This window comes from Hipposideros armiger, unplaced genomic scaffold (genome assembly GCF_001890085.2).
Source record: "Hipposideros armiger isolate ML-2016 unplaced genomic scaffold, ASM189008v1 scaffold_22, whole genome shotgun sequence".
Lineage (NCBI taxonomy): Eukaryota > Metazoa > Chordata > Mammalia > Chiroptera > Hipposideridae > Hipposideros > Hipposideros armiger.
Window position 1 is genome coordinate 2,636,983 of NW_017731372.1, and position 5,498 is coordinate 2,642,480.

The following is a 5,498-nucleotide window of genomic DNA, read 5'->3' on the forward strand; positions in this document are numbered from 1 at the left end:
TTATATTAAGTGGCCAGGTCTTTGCATTTTTAGTTTCTTCTGCTTTGCCAAAATATGACTGTTCCAAAGAAATAGAGGAGTTAAATGACACAGTACTTTGTGAGTATATTGAATGTCAAAAATACAATTTTGTTTTTCCATCAAGTTATTCCAATTTGTTCTTGAAGAAATAAAAATTCAGACAAAACTTCCAGAATGAAGATATGTGTAAGTGAAAAAGACACTGAAGGAGGTCAGAAAGTCCAGCAGTGTTGTCTTGGGCAAATGAATCATATATTTTTATCTTTGATACTGTTTGTCCAGATACATTAATTAAAGACAATCTTTTCTCACAGGAGTTTGATGAGATGGTATTAGAGTATACAACTAGAGAATATTTCTGTGGCTTTTCTGAGAAGACTGGGAAGATGTTCTTAGCGGCATCCTCCAATCCTTGCAACTTTCTCCGGGTACACTTTATCTAGCTTGGCTGTCTCTCAGCTTCAGTTTCTGTCCTTCCATTTCCCGCTGGCAAACAGGAAAAACATTTGGCGTCAAGCACTGTATTAGGCCTGAGGGAGACTTTAAAAATGTTTGAGAGAGGATCCTGGTCCTCAGGGATGCCATACACTAATTAAAGAGAATAGATAACCGTACCTGCAGTTGGAGTGTTGAGCAAGTGGTACAGATAAGAGGCTTGATGGATATCCACAGGAAGAAGTGCCTTTCTGCAGGAAGCATTCTTTGGAGGAGACATGAGTTGGGCTGGACTGGAGAGGCTGCATACTTTAAAAAAAAGGGTATTGTTAATTATAGCAGTACTTGTGGAAGATTTTTCAGATAAAGCTTCTGCAGGGACTAGGGGCAGAGGTCATTACAGTTCCCTGGTGACAGATCTAAAGTCCATTGGTGACCCACCAAACAGGGCAGCTGGATGAGGTGAACGTGGTAGGTTAGAGCAGAGGAGGGGGTTGAAGATGACTGTGCAGTCTGAGTCTGGGTGACAGATGGCTTCATTTATAGAACTGAGGAAGTCTGAAGGGAGAGCTGGTTCGGGGATACGGTGTCATTTGATTGTAGGCATGTCAAGATGTTGGCAGCAACCCTGATTCAAAATGCCCATCAGGTCATAGGAGTGAAGGACGAGGGGCTAAGAGTGAGGTAATGATAGAGCTGTTAGCCCTGAACAGTGAGAGGAGAGGATGTGGGCAGTTACTTAGCAAGTGCCACTGACTTTTTCCACAGGGGAATTTCTCATCGATCTCCTAGACTTAATTCTTTAGCAGCCGAAGAGAGCTGGCAGTTATTAACCCAATACTCGTTCAACACTTGATGTTAATGACAGTGAATGGGATAACCTATATTATTAGTACCTACTTGGTCCCACTCCTGCTTATTGATAAGATAAACTATACATGTAATATATCTACCGGGGTTGTCAAAAAAATGTATACAAGTGAACACTTTCGTCAGTGTTGCTCAAGCAGTAATTCACCATAATCAAAAGTGTCTGGATGTTGATGGGAACCACTTTGAGCACCTCTTGTAATTGCAGAAGTCAAATGTGACTTGTATACATCTTTTGTTATGGGTATATATTAAGTATTACAATTTTAATAGTTTTTTTCCTTTCTTAAAATGTGTATACATTTTTGGCACCCTGTGTGTGTGTGTGTGTGTGTGTGTGTGTGTGTATCTATCATCTATCTATCTATCTATCTACCTATCATCATCTATCTATCTCATATACTTTGTGATCTAGACCAGGGCATATCTGAGGTGAAAGGAGGGCACAATTAAATCATGCTAACTCAACATGTGTAAACCTGGGCTGCCCTGGGCGAAGCGTTAAGTATGGACACCCTGCATATTGAGAAAGTATCACCTAATGGTGAAGAGCATGCAGGGAAAAGAGAAGCCTTTAATGTTTTATTAGCTATGGGAACAAACCACTCAACCTCTCTAAGCCTTGGTTTTTCTCATCTGCGAAACTGAAGATAATATCCTCATCCCTCTACAGTTCATTTTAACATAGCAGCCAGGGTCTAAGTATATTCTTGTTTTAAAGAATTCTGGCAGTACAGACAAAGCAAGTCCCCCCATTTACTCACCCTAGTCTCACTGTCCTTCATAGAGTTGATTGCTCTTATCATCTCTCTGTTTTAAAAAACAGTCTCTGGTGTTGTTTTTATCTGGTTAGAAAAGTAGTACGTTGTTATTATAAGAGCAAAACGAAGAAAACAATCAACCATTGATCTCGCTACACACAGATAGATACTTTAGTGTATTTCCACTAGTACTTTTGTATATTTATCATCATACATATTTAACATAATTGTAGTTTTAGTGCATGTAAAAAATTTACGGGCCAGCCGAGTGGCTCAGTTGGTTAAGAGCTTGCTCAAGAGAGTGAGCTCTGAGCAACAGCAGTTCAAGTCCCCACCCGAGCTGAGCTGCTGCTGAGCTGCCGCTGAGCTGCAGCTCAGCTGCCAACAGGTGGCAGGATGGTGCAGCTAAAAAAAAAAAAAATTAACATTATGTCATGGACATTTTCTTATGTTGCTAAGAATTTTTTGGAAATGTTTTTAATGGCAGCATATTTCTTTAGTTAGATGTGGTCCCATAATTTCTTACCTGTATACTATAAAGGAAATTTCTAGTGTTTTTGCAATTATAAATAATGTCGAGGTAAATTATCTCTTTTATAAGGTAAGAATGTTTGTTTTTCTCTTTAATAGTGTGCAAATTTTTTAAATGTTTTTCTTCTGATAAAATACACATAAAATAAAATTTACCATCTTAATCATTCTTAAGTTTACAGTTCAGTGGTATTAAATACATTCATATTGTGCAACCACCACCACCATCAATTTCCATAACTCTTTTTTTTTCTTTTTCTTGTTAAATTTATTGGCATAACATTGGTTAGTTAAATTACATAGGTTTCAAGTGTTCCTTTACTGACCAAGTTGAGTATTTTTGTAGGGAGACCAGGTACCATGTGCATGTGAATTATTGAGTCCACCATCTGGATAAGTGCCTTACATCTCCTGAGCTGCTTATATGAAAGGAGTAATGGGGGATACGATAATAACACGCATCTTTGGTTACTCACTAATGCCATCTGCTCAGTAAAACATTAATGGCTTATGTTTTTGACCTGTGAAAAGTGCTTTCAATTACTGTTCATTTATTTGTCTTTTTGCTGTTTGATTCTGCTAGACTGCTGGATCCTTTGAACATACTATCCATTGTTTGGAGTAGCAAATGAGCTCCCTGGTTTCCAGCTGACTTAAACATGATGGTAGAAAAACAATGATTAAAAATAAATATCCCTCTATGCTTTGGATGTTGTACTGACTATAGAATGAATGTTATAGGGATTGAAAGTTCCCGCAATCTATTTGATTAATAAACAAATCACAAAACTTTTGAGTTATAGGCAACTGCTCAAGGATTACAGATGAAAACAAAAATAGGAAAATGAGCAACCTAAACTGTAATCAAATAAGTTAACTATTAAAATTAGAAAACCTTTTAATCCTATGCAAATGCAAAGACTTTTTTAAAAATAAAATATTCCGTTTTGATGGGGACATAGAGAAATATGCATTCATGGAAAGCTTATTGGGCAGTGAGGATGTAAATTGATTTTATTTGGTCAACTTGGAAATAAATATTAATGCCTTAAAAATCTACCTTCTCTTTTAGCCAGTATTTACACTTAGAGAAATGTATCCTAAAGAAGTAGTTATTACAGTAGGACTCTGGTAAAGATTGGTGACAAAAATGTTCATGCAGCATTTTTTATACTAAGAAATAAAGAGAAACAATCTTAATATTAATTTATCCAGTCAATACATATTTACTGAGTCCTGCTATATGCCAAAGTCCATCATTCCTCAGAATCTATGGGCACAGTGGTGAACAAGGCATGTTCAAATTCCTATCGTCCAGATGGTACATCCATCCAATCCTCCAATCTCATGCCTTCCAAATGCCTGAACATCTGACCAAGCTATTAGCGCATTCCACCCATTCTGTGTAGATCTAACCTCAAGCCATCACTCTTTACAGTCTATCTGGACAAAGAGACCTCAAGTTTCTGTGCACAGGGAAATTTTACTTCTTCACTGTCCCTCGGGGGCACCCCTAAATGGGTGTGAAACGTTTAAGCCAACCTTTCCGCTGGTGCCAGAATATCCTGCAAAGCCCTCTCTAAACCCAGCTCAAGATTTTTCCTTTGTAGTCCGTTATTCACGGGCCACTCATCTGGAGTCCCAAGTGTGGGCTGAGGATGGCTGGGCATTAAGTCAGAAGTAAACACGCCGGAAGTATGAACCCCTTGCTCATGCACCTTCCACTTTCACAATGTGTTTTGCTTCAAAGCCTGTAGAAAAACACTTCCACTTGATAATGATACGGCGTGCTAGGTTCCAGGCGAGGCAGATGAGATATCACGCTTGTAACGGTCAGCTGTTGTGCCATGCTCTGATAGTCTCTGCCAGAGTTCAGCAGTGAGGTCTTTCTCACAGGGGAATAATGACTTGCTGAAAAGGGCATGGCCTTCATCCAAAACCCTGGAGGCCACCACATGATGCTTGTATTTGGGACTCAACCATTGGCTTTATTCAGCATCCTCATTCGCCTCATTTGATATTTTAAGCACTATTGGATCTGATGAGTCACCAAGGCCAAGGAGCATTGCTGTGGTTCGTACCAGATGGAAAGCCCTCGACTGATATATGCCCTGCTCAAAATGAGCAGCTTTTCAGGTCATCCAGGAAGTGGGTCGCAGAAGCATCTTTGGCCTTTTTTTTTTTTTTTCCAGTGAGGGGAGTACATGGTTAGCAACCTCACTTGCCCTGCGGGGGTGCTCTCTCAACTCATCCCATATCAGTGGACTCCCAGAAACATCATTGAAGTTGCAGACTGATATTACTTTTGATGTTTTCCTTCTTATATACATTGTCTTACCAAGGAATCTAGTGTAACATAATTTTTTTGTCATATGGAGGATCAGTGAGATATGAGATGTCGTTATTAAGGGATCCATTGACTAGATTTTAGCACAGATCCAAGAAGTTAGCATAACTGGGCAAACATAAAAATAGGGATTTTGGTGTCTGCCTACTGAAGAAAAGAAAAACAGCCATATTCCTGATCAGTAATTATATATCAGGTACTAAGGACCATGTTGGTTTAAGCAAAGTGACTACCTCTAGAAGAGCAGGCACAATTAGCGATGCTACTTGATGAAGCTTATGCTAATCTACTGTTACTCTGGGAGACCCGTCTTCCTGCTGCACTGATCAAAAGCAAGATGCATGGAGATGTGATAAGGATCACTGCCCCTGCAGCCTTCCCATCTTTGATGGTGGACGTAGTCTTTGTATTAGCAGTGGGAGTTCAAAGAGATTTTACTCATCCATTTCTAGCATAATAATCCCTAGCCAGGGGACCAATGTGCAGATTCTGCCCAATTCTGAGTGTACCTATTCCAACTATACACTCAGAAC

General features: G+C 39.3%; 1 long non-coding RNA gene across 1 annotated transcript; it reads right to left on the reverse strand.

The window, feature by feature from the left end:
• Positions 1 to 111: 111 nt before the first annotated feature.
• Positions 112 to 980, reverse strand: LOC109379123 (uncharacterized). The gene is made up of 3 exons (XR_002123113.1): positions 898 to 980; positions 637 to 765; positions 112 to 507 (listed from the first exon to the last, which is right to left on the reverse strand). It is a non-coding gene; the product is annotated as an uncharacterized LOC109379123 (long non-coding RNA).
• Between the last annotated feature and the right edge of the window lie 4,518 nt (positions 981 to 5,498).